The sequence below is a fragment of the Pristiophorus japonicus genome, unplaced genomic scaffold, assembly GCF_044704955.1.
Source record: "Pristiophorus japonicus isolate sPriJap1 unplaced genomic scaffold, sPriJap1.hap1 HAP1_SCAFFOLD_61, whole genome shotgun sequence".
In the NCBI taxonomy this organism is placed as follows: Eukaryota; Metazoa; Chordata; class Chondrichthyes; family Pristiophoridae; genus Pristiophorus; species Pristiophorus japonicus.
This window is the reverse complement of record NW_027254520.1, coordinates 311,435-330,026: the sequence shown is the minus strand read 5'-3', so window position 1 is coordinate 330,026 and position 18,592 is coordinate 311,435. Positions and strand designations below refer to the sequence as shown.

At 43.6% G+C, this 18,592-nt stretch overlaps 1 non-coding gene across 1 annotated transcript; it reads right to left on the bottom strand.

The window, feature by feature from the left end:
• Positions 1 to 525: 525 nt before the first annotated feature.
• Positions 526 to 608, bottom strand: trnas-cga (transfer RNA serine (anticodon CGA)). Its single transcript has one exon. It is a non-coding gene; the product is annotated as a tRNA-Ser (tRNA).
• Positions 609 to 18,592: the final 17,984 nt, after the last annotated feature.

Below are 18,592 nucleotides of genomic sequence, written 5' to 3'. Positions count from 1 at the left end.
CACCCAATCTAACTAGCTCAGAGCCCTGTCCTGGGTTCCGAATACCAGCGGCAACGAGATTTCATGCTTGCCTTTTTATTACACTTTGACCCTTTAGAATTTTGCTGTACATTAGTCTCCTGCAAACTGCAGGGTCCACGTCGCTTAATGGATAAGGCATCTACTTTGATGCAAACACTGATGTCATCAGAAAATTACAACGTCAAACGCTGCCGTGGTCATTTTGGCAAAACTTGTTCATCTTTATAAAACCAAACCTCGTTCACAATCATTAACTAAAGGTGAGTTCCTCCCAAACAATGCACTTGACTTTTTTAAAAGGCATTTTTTCATACTGTGTATATTGCTCACTGATTTTTGCAGATAGTGTCCAACAAACCAACAATTAATACCGATAAACTATTAATGTTTCCAGTTCGAACAACAGCTTCGCGTCAATCAGTGTAATAAAGGGCAGTGGAGGGAATTGTGATCAGATTCCAATGAGATCCCCGTTAGTCGATAAAAAAACAGCGCCTATCGAATCGCTGCGAGCAGGGTTTGTACCTGCGCAGGGAAACCCCCATTGGATTTCGAGTCCAACGATTTAACCACTCGGCCATCGCAGCTACACAGAAGAGCTGCTTTAATAGTCGAATCGTTGGTGCAATTTATCAGAGAGACCGCCTGCATGTTTGCCCTATTGGATCTCCCAGACGATGTGAAAATTAAATCACAGAATCGCAGAATCTCACAGCAAAGAAGTAAAAATTTCGGTTAGAACTGGAAGAATTTACATTTCGGGAAAAACTGAACAGTCTGGGGAGCTTCTTTCTCGAAAAACAAGTGAGATATATTTTTAACATTATGAAGGTATTTGATCGAGTTGATGTGGAGAAAATGTTTGCTATTGTGTAGGAGTTCAGAACGGGAGGTCACCGGTAAATTCAGTAGACAATTCAAGAGCAAATTATTTACCAAAGAGTGGTTAGAATGTGGAAGATGCGACATAAGCAGTAGTTGAGGCGAATAGCACAGTTTCATTTTAAAGGGAAATTACCGAAGCACATGACTGAGAAAGCAATAGAACAATATGCTGATGGGATCAAGTGAAGTAGCGTAGTGTGCAGCATTAACTCTAGCAACACCAGTTAGGTATAATTGTCTCTTTCTGTGATGCAATCTCTATATAACATTATGTAACACACATTTTAAACAACAACAACAACTTATATATAATTAGCACCTTGAAATTAGCGAAATGTCCAAGGCGCTTCACAAGAGTATTATGCGATACAAATTTGACACCGAGCCACTAAATACAAATTAGCGCAGGTGACTGAAAGATTGGTCAACCAGGTATGCTTGATAATGAGGAAGAAAGCTGTACATTGCAGGTAGATATCAAAGAACTTGTCAGGGGTTTAATGGAATTCAACCCGAAGAAGTGTTAGATAATGCATTTGGGGAGTGCTTATAGGGAAAGCGAATAAACATTAAATGTTAGGCCACTGATGAGTGTAGAGGTGCAAGTGACCTTGGAGTGCATGTCCACAGAATCCTTGCCGGTAGCAGGGCAGGTCGATAAGATGCTTTTGAAGTATAAACAGAAAGGAAAAGGAGGCGGGGTGGCGTTGCTGGTTAAAGAATAAATTAATGCAATGATAAGGAGCGACATTAGCTTGGATGATTTGGAAGCGGTATGGGGGGAGCTGCAGAATACCAAATGGCAGAAAACGCTAGTGGGAATTGTGTACAGACCTCCAAACAGTAGTAGTGAGGTTGGGGACAGCATCAAACAAGAAATAAGGGATGTGTGCAATAAAGGTACAGCAGTTACCATGGGCGACTTTAATCTATATATTGATTGGGCTGACCAAACTGGTAGCAATGCGGTGGAGGAGGATTTCCTAGAGTATATTAGGGATGGTTTTCCAGACCAATATGTCGAGGAAACACCTGGAGAGCTGTCCATCGTGGACTAGGTGATGTGTAATGAGAAGGGACTAATTGTCAATCTTGTTGTGCGAGGCCCCTTGGGGAAGAGTGACCATAACATGGTATAATTCTTTATAAGATGGAGTGTGACACAGTTAATTCAGAAACTAGTGACCTGAACTTTAGGAAAGGTAATTTCGATGGTATGAGGCGTGAATTGTCTAGAATCAGAAAGTTGTTAACCTTTGCAATTCCCTGCAGCAAAGAGTTGTTGATGCCAGTTCATTGGATATATTCAACAGGGAGTTATTGTGGCCCTTAAGGCTAAAAGGATCAAGAGGTAGGGAGGAAACAGGAAAGCGGTACTGAGGGAATGATCAGCCATGATCTTATTGAGTGTTGGTGCAGGCTCGAAGTGTCGAATGGCCAACTGCTGAAACTATTTTCCATGTTTATATGTTGAGAAGCAACACGGAATACTTGCCTTCATTAGATGAGCCATAGAATATAAAATCGGGGAAGTTATGCTTCAAATGTGTAAAACTCTAGTTGGGCCACAGCTAGATTATTGCATGTTTCTCTGGTCACCGCATTACAGGAATGATCAGACAGCACTCGTGAGCATACAGGTTAGATTTAGGCGGATGGTGAATTTAGCTCTGAGTAAACATTGCATCGGCTCGGTTTGTTTTCTTTGGAACAGAGGAGGCTAAGGGGGTCCGTATTGAAGTGAATAAAACTATGAGTGGCCTAAATCGAGTGCATAGAAAGGATCTATTTCCCTTCGCAGAGTGGTCAACAACCAGGCGTCATAGATTTAAAGTAATTGGTAGGAGGTTTTCCGGAATTTGAGGTACACTGTTTTCACCCAGGGGTGGTTAGAGTCTGGAACCCACTCCTGAATGTGATTTAGAGGCAGAAGTCCTCACCACTTTTAAAAGTCCTTGAATGTGCACTTCAATTCCAGTAACCTAAAAGGCTATTGACCAAGAGCTGAAAAGTGGCATCAATCTGGATAGGTCGGAATTTAGTCGGAATTTAGGTCATGATCTGGTGTTTCTTCGGCAGCTCAGTGCATTTTGCAGCAAATCAATACATCAGAGAAGGGAAACTGCGTTCCCTGCAATTCCTGCTACACAGTGGCTCCAATCCTACCGACTTTTCCATTGAGTACTCTTAGAACCTGAGTCTATTACACAGGAACAAGAGCAAGCCATCGAACCTGTTACAGAAGGACAGCAGAATTCCATTAGCCCCTCGAGCTAGTTGCAAAGGACAAGAGGAAGTAATTCAGAACCTTGGGCTTTTTATACAAGAATAGTAGAACGCCTTCGACCGCTCGTACCCGCTGCATAGATGACGAGTATGGACACTTTCCTGTTACACAGAAGGCTGGAGGCCATTCAGCCGCACCGCACTGTTGCACAGGGAAAGGAGAAGGCCATTAACGTCTCAAATCTGAGCCTTCGGAGAGGCAGAAGCCGATCAGTTCCTTGAGCTTGCTCTACAAGAAGAGTATAAGTCCACTTAGATCCTAGAATATAGAAACATAGAAAACGGGAGCAGTAATAGTCCATTCGGGCCTTCGAGTCTGCACCGCCATTGAATATGATCATTCCTAATCCTCTATCTCAACACCATATTCACGCTTTTCCCCCATATCACTTGATGTCTTTTGTGTCTAGAAATCTATCTCCCTCTTAAGTATATTCAGTGACTCGCCATTCACAGCCTTCTGTGGAAGGGAATTCCACAGTTGCACCACTCTCTGAATGAAAAGAGAATCTCGCCTTCTCCTTCCTAAATTTCTTACCCCGTATCCTGAGACTGTGACCCCTTGTTAGAACCTTCCCAATCAGCTGAATCATCTTCTCCGCATCCAGTCTCTTCACCCCTTTCAGAATGGTATACGTTTCAATGAGATCCTCTCTCATTATTCTAAACTCTACAGAATACAGGCCGAGTCGACCCAATCTTTGCTCATACGACAGTCCTGCCATCCCAATAATCCATCTGCTGAACCTTCGCTGCACTCCCTCTATGGCAAGTATATCCTTTCTTGGTAAACAAAACCAAGACTGCACACAATTCTCCAGGTGCGGTCTCACCAAGGCCCTGTAGAACTGTAGTAACACATCTTTACTCATTTACTCACATCCTCTTGGAATGAAGGCCAACATACCATCTGCCTCCTCACTGCTTGCTGCACCTGCATGTATGCTTTCAATAGACAATTTTACAAGGACACCAGGTCCCTCTGCCTATCGAACTTGTTTCCTGTCCATTAACCAATTTTCAAACCATGCTAGTAAATTACACCCAATCATATATGTTTTAATTTTGCACACTACATCTTACGTGGGACTTTATCAGAGGCCTTCTGAAAATCCAAATACACTATATCCACTGGTTTCCCTAAACTTTTCTTTCAGTTACATCCTCAAAAACTCGAGTAGTTTTGTCAAACATGATTTTCTTTTCATGAATTCATGTTGACTTTGTCTAATCCCTTTGGTATTATCTTAGTGTTCCGTTATAATATCCTTTACTATAGATTCTCGCATATTCCCTACAACTGGTGTTCGGCTCACCAGTCTGTAGTTCCTTATTTTCTCTCTCCCTCCATTTTTAAAGAGTGGGGTTACATTTGCCACCGTGCAAACTGCAGGAACTGTTCCATAATCTATAGATGTTTGGAAGTTGTCAACCAATGCATGCACTATTTCCATTGCAACCTCTTTTATTACTCTGGGATGCAGATCATCAGGCCCTGAGGATTTATCGGCTTTCATTCCCATTAGGTTCCGCAGCACTATTTTCTTACAAATAATCATGTCCGTTAATTCCTCATGCTCACGAGACCTTTGGTTCACAAGCATTTATGGGATGTTATTTATGTCCTCCGTGAAGACAGAACCGAAGTATTTATTTAATTGTCCTGCCATTTCCTTGTTCCACATTGCAAATTGACTAATCTTTTCCTTTTTACGAACTTGTAGAATCGACTGCAGCCGGTTTTTATGTTCCTTGCAAGTTCACTCTTATACTCTATTTCTCGCCTCTCAATCAATCTTTTCACACATTTTTGCTGAATTCTAAATTGTTCCCCATCCTCAGGGTTGTACTTTCTCTGGCAGCTTTGTATAACTCTTCTTTGAATCTAATACTATCCTTAATTTATTTTGTTAACCATGGTTGGGCCAGCATCCTTTTTGTTTACACCAGAAAGGAAAGGATAACTGCCGCAATTGATACATTCGTTCCTGAAATGATAGTCCTTGCCCATCCACCAACATGACGTTTATTGACTCTTCCCAATTTATCATACCCCATGCAATTCATTCCCCATGCATTCGTAGTTTCCTTTGCTTAGATTTAGGACCATAGATTCGGATTGGGCTACTTCACTTTCCATCTTAATAACGAGTTTAATCGAGTTATTGCCACTCTTCGCTAAAGGACCCCAGACAACTTGACTTTTAATTAACCACTTCTCATTACACAAGACCCAATCTAGGATATTCTGTTCCCTAGTACGCTCCGCAAAATACTGGGCTAAAAAAACAATTGGTAAAAACGCCAGGAATTCATCAGCCACATTATTATTACTTTAATTTATATGTAGTTTAAAGTCACCTTCGATGATGGTAGTACCCTTGTTACGTGCAGCTCTAATTTCCTATTAATGTTATCCTCTACACTACCACAACTGTTTGGAGGCCTATGGACAACTCACACCAATCTTTTCTGGTCCTTCGTTCTCCTTAGCGCCATCCAATTGAATCTACATCGTGTCTTTCTGAGCCGAATACCTTTCTCATTATTGCGCTGATATCATCCTTTACCAACAACGCAACAAAACCCGCTCTTCCTTTTTGCCTGTCCTTCCTAAATACCGGATAATGGCTGATATTCAGTTCCCAACCCTGGTCACCGTGCAACCATATGTCTGTAATTGCAACGATATTGTATCTGTTTACATCTGTTTGCGCTGTTAATTCTTCTATCTTATTACAGATGCTTCGTCCATTCAGATACAATGCTTTTGGATTGGTCTTTTTAACATTATTAGAGATCATAAAATGTTTTTGCACTATAGCTCGATTTATCTTATCGCTTTTTTTCTTATCAGGATCCTATTTTTTAGTGCACTCTTTTGTTTGTATACTCTGTCCCTTCTTGACATAATGTGGTTACAACAATCACTTTCCGGCATTGCTTCATTTCATTTCTCTTTAGCATTCTAGATTTCTCTTCATTGCGACCGTCCTCCCCACCGCCTCTCCTCCCCCACTCCACTCTCCCCTTAAAAGAAGGTTTTGCATAGGATTAGGACGAGGCATTTCAGACACACCGACCTGTTATACAGAAACAGGTGGAGATTAATCAACCCCTAGAACCTGTTGCATAGGACGCGGGGGATGACATTCCGTCCCTCAAACTTTTGCACAGGAACAGCCTGAGTCATTCAGCCCCTCTAGCACATTACACAGCCGGAGGCCTGTGGCACTGGACTAGTAATCCAGTGAGAGAAAATCACAGTTCACCAAGAGAGTAGGACAAATTAAATTCATTTAAATACATCTAGAATTTTAAAAGACCATTGATGCAACACACCCATCTCGTTCAATAATCTCCTTTAGTGAAGGAAATCTGCAGTCCTTACTGGTCTGGGCCCAAATGTGGCTCCAGATCCAGAGCAACGTGGTTGGCTCTTTACGGCTCTCTGAAATTGCCTAGCGAGAAACTCATTTGCATAAGGTGGCTAACCATCACCTTCACAAGGGCAATTAGGGAAGGGCAACAAAGGCTGCCCTTGCTAGCATTGTCCACATACTAGAATGAATAAAAGAAACAATAGAATCTCTAGATTGTTACACAGGAAAAAGAAGAACCGCAAGAGAGGTCAGAGAATGTGGAGTCTGGAGACAACTAGATAAATGCAAACCAACTAACCTGTTGCACAGAAATAGTAGGAGGCAATTGAGCCTCTCCAGTCTGTTGCACAAGAACAGGAGAAGGCCATTAGCCACTTGCTAGCGTTGGCAACATGCTTGAAAGAATAACATAAAAAGATAGATTGTTACATGGTTAGAAGAAGATTTGGAAAGTGGGATAAGGCGGGATAGAATTTTAGGAACGTGCGGACACGCTGGGCCGAAGTAGCCTCCTTCCGTGCTGAAAGGTTCTACGAGTCCATGACAAAACATTGCTTTCAAACATGATGATTCGGGTCTGACAGGGCATCCGTTTTAGACGGCGGAGGTTGATCCAGTGGCGATGAAAGTTCATCGACCTGAAACGTTCACTCTGTTTCTCTCTGCGCAGATTCTGCCTCATCTGCTGAGTGTTTCCAGATTTTTTTTTAGCTCAGATTAGGCATCAACATTATTTTACTTTTATATTGATGCACAATTTGGCGACTCTGTAGCGCAATGGATAGCACGTTAGATTTTTAATTCTTGGCATATTAAACATTCAAAGTTTTTGTGCTCGACTCCCACCAGAGTAAGGATTTGAGCCTGGGCCGCACAGTGAACTTTGCATCAAAGCAATACTTCAGAGAAGGCTAACTGTGGTCCCTGCACTTTCTGTTGCACAAGTGGCTCCAGTCCTTCCCAAACATCATCTGAATATTTTGCACAGTAACAGATGCAAGCAATCGAGCCTGTTACACAGGGACAGGTGGAGGCTAATGAGTCACTTAACCCCTCAAACCAATTGCAAAGGTCAGGAGGAAGCCATTCAGCTGTGTGCGCCTGTTTTCAAGAAATGTCGAACTCCATTCGGTCGCTCGAACCTTTCGCATAGTTGACCAGAAGGCAATACCAAACCAATGAAGCTGTTGAGCAGAAATAGGAGGATGCCATTGAGCCTCTCCAGTCTGTTGCACAAGGACAGGGGAAGGCCATTATCCCCTCGAGCTTGATGCACAGGACTAGCGGATGCCAGTCAGCTCCTTGAGACTTATCTATAAGAAGACTAGAAGTCCATTTAGCCATTCGAAAGGCTGAAGTTGAGGCATTTGCGACTCACGAACCTGTTATACAGGAACAGGAGGAGGCTAATCAATCTCCCGATCCTGTTGCGTAGGAACAGGGCACACCATTCCTTCCCTCAATCTGTTGCAAAGGAATAGGAGGTGTCATTCAGCCCCTTGACCGCATTACACAGATGGAGGTCAATCATAGTAGCATGATGGTTATGTCACTGGACTAATAATCCAGAGAAGAAATCATAGCCCACCACGAGAGTGGGGAAATTTAAATTCAATTAATTAAATCTGGAATTTTAAAAGTATCAATAATGATGACCATTGTAACAAACTCCTCATCTGGTTCACTTGTCTCCTTTCGGAAATAATTCTGCCGTCCTTACCGGTCTGGGCCTACATGGGACTCCAAACCTACAGCAATGTCGTTGGCTCTTAACTGACCTCTGAAATGGCCTGGCGAGCCAGTCGGTTGCGTAAAGTGACTCACCAACAATTTCACAAGGGCAGATGGAGATGGGCAACAAATCCGTCCCTTGCTAGCGATGTCGACAAGCTTGAATGAATAAAATAAAAAAAAAATAGATTGTTACATCGGAACAAGAAATGCCTCAAGCCAGGTCAGAGAATGCGGAGTCAGGTGACAACGAGCAGAAAGGATAGCTAGCTAGCTTCAAGACAGAAATCAAAGAATATGTGTAAAAGTTAGCGTTTCTTAACCGCAGAAGGTGTAGTGGCGTTCCACAAGGATCGGTGCTGGGACCACTGTTGTTCAAAATTTATATTAAAGATTTAGATTTTGGAATCAAAAAAAACATTTCTAAATGTGCGGGTGACACCAAATTAGGAGAGATAGTCAATACGGAGGAACACTGCAACAACTTACAAGAAGACATTAATAAACTTGCAGAATGGGCATATAATTGGCAAATGAATTTCAAACCATATAAATATGAGGTGTTACATTTAAGTAGGAGACTTAACGAGGTCACTTATTAATGGAAGTTGACAGTCTGTGTGGTGCACAGGAATAAAGAGATCTCGGAGTACAAAATACAAAAACTCAAATAAAATAACGGCATAAGTTAGCAAGGCCATAAAAAGCAAACCAAACACGCTGATTTATTTCTAGACATACAGAATTGAAAAGTAGCGACATTATGCTAAACCTGTATTTAACCTTCATTAGATCACGCTTAGAGTACTACGGACAGTTCAGGTCGCCATATTATAAAAAGGACATAGAGGCATTTTAGAGGATGCAGAGAAGATTTACAAGGATGATACAAGAACCGCCAGCGTATACAAATCAGGAAAGGATGAACAGGCAGTGTCTCTTTTCTCTTGATAAAGGAAGGCTGAGGCGTGACATGATACAGACATTTAAAATTATGAAAGATTTTGAGGGAGTGGATACAGTTAGAATGTTTCAACTTGTGGGGATCAGAATAACTAGACGCTCTCAATATAAGATAGTCACCATGAAATCAAAATAGGGAATTCAGAACAAACTTATTTAGCCAAAGAGTGGTGATATTGTGGAACTCGGTAACACAGGGAGTGGTTGAAGAGAATAGTATGGAAGTATTTATGGAGGGGCTAGACAGGCATAGGAGAGAGAAGGGAATAGAGCATTAGGCTGTTGAGGAATGTTGAGTGGAGGCTCCAGTGGAGCATAAAAGACTGGCTGAGGCGAATGGCCTGTTTCAGTGCTGTATATCCGATGTAATCCAATGCTTGACATGAGTGTACTTGCCTCCATTCCAGCCACCACCTCAATGAGACCCCAATACTGCGCGAGGTAGAAAACGCCATAAGACAGCTAAAAAATAAAAAGGCTGCGGGGGCTGACGGAATCATTGCTGAGGCACTAAAGTATGGTGGTGAGGCACTGCTGGCGCGAATACCTGACCTTCTTTCTCTCATCTGGAGGGAGGAAAGCATGCCGGGAGATCTTAGTGATTCAGTGATCGTGAACATTTTTAATAAAGCAATAAGTCCGACTGCAGCAACTAAAGGGGAATCTCCCTGCTATCAGCCACTTGGAAAGTCGTCGCTAGCCTCCTCCTCAACTGACTTCTCCCTGTGGACGAATGGCTCCTCACGGAGTTGCAGAGCGGATTTCGTCCCCTCCGGGGAACAACGGACATGATTTTTTGCAGCACGACAGCTGCAGGAAAAATGCAGGTAACATGGCCTTCTTCGACCTTACAAATGCCTTTCCCACTCTCAACCACGAGAGCCTAAGGAGCGTCCTCCTCCGTTTCGGACGCCACCAAAGGTACGTCACCATCCTCCACCTGCTGCACGATGACATGCAGGCCGTGATCCTTACCAACGGGTCCATTACAGACGCAATCCACTTCCGGATCGGGGGTCAAGCAGTCTGCGTCAACGCTCCAAGCCTCTTCTCATTCTTCCTCGCTGCCATGTTCCACTTTACAGTCCACAAGCTCCCCGCTGGAGTGGAACTAAACTACAGAACCAGGGGAAACCTGTTCATCCTTCGCCATCCCTAGGCCAGGTCTAAGCCCATCCCAACCTCTGTCTTGAGCTACAGTACGCGGATGACGCCTTCGTCCGTACTCACACAGAGGCTGAACTCCAGGACACAGTCGAGGTATTTATTGAGGCACACGAAAGCATGGCGCTTGCGCTAAACATCAGTAAGACAAAGGTCCTCCATCAACCTGTCCTCGCTGCACAGCACTGCTCCCTAGTCATCAACATCCATGGTCCGTCCCTGGACAACGTGAACCAATTTATTATTTCGGGCGCCTCCTATCAACAAGAGCTGGCATTGACGACAAGATATAACAACGTCTCCAGTGCGCCAGTGCAGCCTTCGGCCGCCTGTGGAAAAGTGTGGTTGAAGACCAGGACTTCAATACTTTCACCAAGCTCATGGTCGACAGGCCGTAGTAATACCCGCCCTCCTGTACTGCTCAGAGATGTGGAACATGTAAAGTAGACACCGCAAGTCGCTGGAGAAATACCACCAACGATTTGTCCGAAAGATCCTACAAATCTCCTGGGAGGACAGACGCACCAAATTTAATAGCCTCGTCCAGGCCAACATACCCAACATTATAGCACTGACTACACATGATCAGCTCCGTTGGGCAGGCCACATAGTTCGCATGCCAGACACGAGACACCCAAAGCAAGCGCTCTACTCGCAACGCCTCCACTGCCAACGAGCCAAAGGTGGGCAGTGGAAACGTTACAAGGACACATTCAAAGCTTCCCTGATAAAGTGTGACATTCCCACTGACACTTGGGAGTCACTGGCCCATGACCGCCCTAAGTGGAGCAAGTGCATCCGGGAGGGCACTGAGCTGCTCGAGTCTCATCCCAGAGAGCATGCAAACATCAAGCGCAGGCAGCGGAAAGAGCGTGCAACATACCAGACTCCCCGCCCACCCTTTACCTCAAACACTGTCTGTCCCACTTGTGACAGAGACTGTGGTTCTCGTATTAGACTGTACAGCCACCTACCAACTCATGCTAAGAGTGGAAGCAAGTCTTCCTCGATTCCGAGGGACTGCCTATGATGATGATGATGATGTGAGGCTATTGCACAGGAGGAAGCCTTTCAGTACCTTCAACCTTTTACGCAGGAGCAGGCTATTCATCCCCTCATACATGTTAAATAGTAACAGGTGGCCACCATTCAACTTTTCAAGCGTTTTAAATAAGAAGAGGAGGTGTGTCATTCGGCACTTTCCAGACAGATTTATAGTTATAGGAAAAGGCAATTCTACCCCTCGAATCCGTTGCATAGGAACAGGAGGTTGTCATTAAGCCCATCGATGCTCATACACTAGAAAAAGAGGAGGACATTCAATCTCCCGAGCCGGTTACATAGGAACAGGAGAAGAATATTCAACCCACAGAGGCTGGTTAATCAGGAACAGGAGGAGTTCATTCACTGCCTCAAACCTGTTAGACAAGACAGGAGGAGGGCATTCAGCCACTCGAGCTTGTTACACAAGAATAGGAGGAGGCCATTCATCCACTTGAGCCTGTTATGCTGGAACAGGAAGAGGCGATTCAGTCCTTCGAGCCTGTGGCAGTGGAACAAGAGGACGTCATTCAGCCCCCATAAATTGTTTACACAAGCACACTATTCGGCCACTCAAAACATTTACATTGGAATAGAGGGGATGATTAAACGCTCTTCAGCCTATTAGACATCAACAGGATACATGGAAACATACAAACATCGAAAATGGATGCAGGAGTAGGCGATTCGGCCCTTCGAGCCTGCACCACCATTCATATGATGATGGCTGATCATGCAAGATCAGTACACAATTCCTGTTTCTCTCCATACCACTTGATCCCTTTAGCAGTAAGTGGCACATCTTACTCCCATTTTGAATATATCTAACGAACTGGCTACAACAACTTTCTGTGATAGAGAATTCCACAGGTTCACAATTCTCTGAGTGAAGAAGTTTCTCCTCATCTCAGTCCTAAATGGCTTACCCCTTATCCTTCGACTCTGATCCCTAGTTCTGGATTTCCCTAACATCGGGGACATTCTTCCTGCATTTAACCTGTCCAGTCCCGTCAGAATTGTATCTGTTTCTGAAGAATCCCCTCTCATTCTTCTAAATTCCAGTTAATATAAGCCAGTCGATCCAGGTGGAGGCGATTCAAGCCCTCGACCCTTGTATTTAGGAAACGGAGCAGGCCATTCAGCCACTCAAGCCTGTTACATAAGAGCTGAAGGAGGATATTGATCCCCTTGCCCCATTTGCATAAATAAAGGATGAAGTTAAGAGTACGGTTGCACAGTGGTTATGTTACTGGTTTAGTAATTCAGAGGCATGTGTACACATTCAACCATGGCAGCTGTGGAATTTGAATTGAATTAATTAAATACATCTGGAATTAAAATGACGTTATCCTGTCCTTCCTCGTCAACTCTATCAGCCTAATGTTCTATTCCCTTCTCCCTCATATACGTATCTCAATGTTCCTCGCCGCCATGCTCCACCTCACAATCAACAAGCTCCCCATTTAAATTCAGGACCAGTCGGAAGCTGTTTAAACAACGCCGCCTCCAGGGCAGGTACAAGTTCACCCCTACCTCTGTCATTGAGCTGCACTATGCGGACGCCGCCTGCGTCTGTGCACATTCAGTGGCTGAACTCCAGGGTATAATCACTGTATTCCCTGAGGCATATGAAAACATGGGCCTTACGCTGAACATCCGTAAGACAAAATTCCTTCACCAGCCTGCCATCGCCGCACAGCACTGCCCTCCAATCATCAAGGCCCAAGGCACGGCCCTGGATAACGTGGACCATTTCACATATCTCGGCAGCCTCTTATAAACAAAGGCATATGTGAATGCAGATATTCAGCATCGCTTCCAGTGCGCCAGAACAGCCTTCGGCCGCCTGCGGAAAGAAGTGTTTTAAGATCAGATCTTAACAAATCTACGACCAAACTCATGGTTCATAGGGCTGTAGAAATACCCGCTCTCCTGTATGGGTCTGAGGCATGCACGATGTAAAGAAGGCACCTCAAGTCGCTGAATATATATCACCAACGATGTCTCCGCTAGATCGTGAAAATCTCCGGGGAGGACAGGCACACCAACATCAGTGCCCTCGACCAGGCTAAAATCCCCAGTATTGAAGCACTGCCCACACTCGAGCAGCTTCGCTGTGCAGGCCACATAGTACGCATGCCAGATACGAGACTGCAGAAGCAAATGCTTGCGGCGGAGCTCCTTCATGGTAACCGAGCCAAAGGAGGACAGCATAAACGTTATAAGGACATCCTCAAACTGCGACATCACCACTGACAACTGGGAGACCCTGGCCGCAGATCGCCCGAGGTGGAGAAAGTCCATCCGGGAGGGCGTTGAGCTCTTTGAGGCTTGATGCAAGCCGCATGAAGAGCCCAGGCGCACGCAGCAGAAGGAGCGCGCGGCAATCCAGCCCACCCGACCCCTTTCCCCGTCGAATGTCTGTCCCACCTGTGACAGAGTCTGTGGATCTCGCATTGGTCTGTTCTGCCATGAAAGAACTCACTTTGGAGTGGAAGCAACTCCTCCTCAATTCCGAGGGACTGCCTATGATGATGGGGGAATATTAGGATTGAGCAAAGTTGACCAATATGTGTTTAAATATGTCTGTGCTGTCAGTCCCGGATCATACTGTGTTTCTTTAAATGGATATGCTGTCAGTTCAGTTCATTCTTTGTCAGTATAAAAGGGATGTGCTGTCTGTCCAGGATCATTCTGTGCGTGTGTCTGCTTAATATTAGTGTGATTACAGCTGTGAAGACCGAATTTCTAATGTGATACATTTGAAAGCGAAATGGGTTTCCTTGCGTTGGAGTGAACCCAGTTGACAGCGCGTCTGTTGAATAATTCAAAATGTATTTATATTTGAGTAAAACCCTTTCTCTAATCATAGCTGAAGCCCTGAAAAAGCTGCCAATTCTCTCCACAATAAAGTGACCAGCTGTGGACACATTGCCGAATGGATAAGGCATCCGCGTTCAGTTTTAATCGTGATGTTGTCAGAAGATTGCAGGTTCGGGTTGTGCTCCGGTTGTTTAACTCACCTGGCAAAACTTATTCTTCTGTGTTCCGAATCTCCCCAAAAAGCGACCAATTCTGACAGTTACTCAACTGGAATTATGGAAACGCCTGCTTACCAAGACTGATTCTGCGTTTTCCACATTGTCGATCTGGGGGCACCCGCAAGGCATGCGACGAACATAAGAAAATAAGCATTAGTAGAAAGGGTCGGCCATTCTGCCCTTCGAGCCTGCTCCGCAATGAAATCACCTCCTATTCTTCTAAACTCTGTAGAATATAGGCCTAGTCTACTCAACCTCTCCTCATGGAACATAACTTTGCTGTTTCGCGTCTGTTGAGGTCGGTTTGCCCAGTGGCTTCCAACGTAGAAAGGAACTGTTTTTACCCGACAATTTCTAACAGTCTCTGACCTTACATAACGGACTTAGCGAAAATAATTTTGCTCACAGAAGCTGACTGTCAGTTTTTCACATTGTTATCGGGGTGCACGGGCAGATCTTGTGGTAAAGAGAACTGTCGTGCACGTTTTCTCTTTAATGTCATTTCTTAAAAAATCTTTGTCAGTTCACTCCAGACGAATGATCTGAAGGAAGAAGTGAGGAAATGTTCCATCTCCGATCCGTCTCCCTGTTCCACCTTCATTCAAGAAGTGAAGAATTCCAATAGTCAGTGTTCATTTTAACAAGACGTGAACAATGCTGGGGCAGAGACCAGTGGTTTTAAGGAGATTTGGATTCAATGCCTATTGTATGTAAGTTTCAGTCAAATTCTGGGAAGATTCATCAGCATCAAAAGTTTACAATAAATGAGCACAACGATTTAGGCGCCAATCGCCTTAACGTACCGTCTACTGTCTAAGACAACTCAACCATTCAATCTGGTGCTGTTAGCCTTCGTTCAATCAAAAATATATAGATTAAGAAACAATTATTTATTAATTTAAATCATATCAATTTCAACTTTTTGCAATAAAATTGTAAATTTAGTTATTTTCTTATTATGATAAATATATACATGTTTTAAATTGTCTTCTTGTCTGGGTTGGTATTACTTCCCTGTCCAGGACGGTGTCTGTTTAAACCGGATGGTTGTCAGTTCCTTTAAGACGTATTTTCTCATAATCCGGATCATCCTGTATATTTTAAAACGAGTGTGATTTCAGCTGCGATAACCGATTTCTTAAACTGTTGTGTTTCAAGCTACATTGACGTTGCTTGTGTCCGTGGGCATCCATATCGAAGCGCATCTATTCATTAGTCGGAATATGCTCATGTTTTCAGAAATCCTCTCCATGACATCACCCTTGTCCCAAATTTGCTCTCAATATAAAAAACAACAAATTTTTCTCCGATGACAGCGGCCGCGTGGCATAATGGATAATGGTAACTGTGATATTATCAGAAGATTGCAGGTTTGAGTCCTGCTGCGGTCAACCAACTCGCCGCGTGAAATGTTTTTATTTTTTTGATTCTGCCTCAAAACCAATCATCTCGTACAGTCACTCACCTGAAGTAAAGAAGCTAATGGCACATATTCATCTCTGTCGATCTGGTTGCACGGGCAGAACAAGCGGTGAAGTAGACTTTCGTGCACATTATTTCTGTTTGAATGCAAAAAGTAGTGGATGGATATCTGATGTTGATGTAAGTAGGAGACGAGGTGACTGAGAGGTTCAGGCAATGGACTGCTGATCCAGTATGCCACCAGCTTCGGCGTTATTGTGTTAAACATTTGACCCCTCGGTTTTTTTCTTCAATCACATTTAACCTCATTGCCAAATTCACCTTTTACTGACAAGGATGCAGCTCGTTGGTGAAGTAATGTCTCAAAAAATAATCTATTCATCAAAGGGAAAACATTAGCAGGACTATGGAGAGGGGGACTCATTAGATAGATCTCTGAGAGTCAGCAAATGCACGATGGGCCAAATAGCAAACTAACGTCAGAATATGAGAGCGATGTCCCTCACTGTCGGCGGCTCGTTGGTCTAGGGGTATGATACTTGCTTAGGAATTTTAATAATTGAAATGCAAGAGATCCCGAACGAGCCCTGCCAACTTTTAGTCAAAAAAACACTTCTCAGCTTGTTGACATGTGAGAAAACTGACATGTTTAAAATTAAAACGTGTGATTTCGCTCCGTTGTTCCCACAGCGTCCAAAATCCTGGAGATTCTCAGGATCAAAGTGAAACTCACCGAACTGAGTAAAGTTAAAGTATCTCAGATGTACTCGGCTCTGTGTCTCATTGGACATCCTAAACCCGTGTTTGGTTCCGGCCAATACTTGATCAGTATAACTTCCTTTCTGCACGCATGAGCTCACCTCCATTGGGATAAGCATACATTCAGCGTCAATCTCCACTTCAACGTGAAACATGCTCTGCCCTGAATATGAGTGCGTCCTGTTTCTCTGGTGCCGAAAAGATATGAGAAGCAGGCTTTGGAATTAGTCCCTTGTCTGGCGAATTTAAACCGTACAGGAAGTCAATCAGGGGTGGCCAAGTTGCCTGGTCAGATTAAAAGAAATTCACACCCTACATTTCAGCCATGTTACAGTCTTCTGGCCTCAATATTCGGTTCAGCGTCTCGGATCATAAGCACCGCTCCCATTGTCTGGTAATGGTTCTGCTGTTCCCACTAACACATCCTCTTCTCCATCCTTTGTTACTTTATTGCCCGCTTAGCACCCACTTTGCCTTTTCGCATTGTGCCATTTATTATTCAATCACTCCTACGCTCCACTGTATCACAGACATTCCCTTTTGTCTTTCCTCGCTGCCTATTTTTTTCCAGGTGCTTTTTTCGTGGAAAACATCTGTAAACTTTACATTTATCTGAAAATATCGGATTGATCATCTGACTGAACGTGAGCACGGGTTCTTCATCCACAGAATGGTCACGACCTGCTGAGTTTTACAGAATTCTTTGTTTTTGTTCATTGTGTTTCTGTATCCCTTTTAAGGTGATGTTCTGGTCTGCCCGGGGTCATTCTCTGTCTCTCCAAAATGGTGTGCTACCTGTACCGGATCATTATGTATCTGTTTAAAGGGGATTTGCTGTGTGTCCCGGATTTCAAATTTCAACTTTCAAAAACTACCTTTGGAGGGTGCAGGAATTTTAGTTTGTTTGTGTGTTTGTGTAAGTGAGGGAGTGCGTGCAAACGTTCTGCGCGATCTTACTGTGCATTTCATTTCATGGGAGGAAAAATGCATTACATGCAACTTGAAGCCACACTGATTTGATTCAACACGCATTCGAGGACTGCCTAACAGGAGAAGAATCTACTGTGGGATTTTGCTATTCGACGTCTGAAAGAAGGCAAATCACATAAGTTAGAAACATAGCGATTTTAGCGAGAGCTTGCGGATGGGCTGTGTGACATGATGAGCTCCTTCCCCCTTATTTTTAAATACAAATCAAATCAAGACAAGACAAGACATGACTGACTGACTGACTTTGTTTATATATATATATGTATGAATATTTATATATGCGTATATTTACATACATTCCCTACTTTTTAACTTTCACAATAAATGTGCTTTTTCTGTTCTGCCTGCACTGGGCTCTATTACATTTGACCTCTTTCACAGCACACGCAGCTGCTGTCAGATCCTGCAGAAAGGCACTCGCGACTTTAAAAGATCGCCTTTGTTGCCCACATCTTCCCTCGTGGCTTCTCTTCCACCATGGGCTTACTGTGTTTGGGTATTTACTGACTGCACGCCCTGATTTCCAGTGGAGTTCATGCAGTCGCACAGACTTCGTTCAATCAAAAATATATAGATTAAGAAACAATTATTTATTTATCTAAATCAAATCAAATTCAATTTTTGCAATAAAATTGTCAATTAATTTATTTTCTTATTATGATAAATATATAGATATTTTAAATTGTCTTTGTGTCTGGGTTGGTTTTACTTCCCTCCCTCCTTCCTGCTTGTCTATCACCTGTGGCTTCAACAACCGTCCCAGCCCCCCGTGGTCCTGAGACCCGCGCTCATTCACGCACAGCACAATTGCATTCAGGAATGATAGAAATCCCACTTTATTCTTTTAAAAGTGAACTGCTGTCCGTCAAGAGCCATTCTACAGCTGTGTAAGAGGGATGTGTTTCT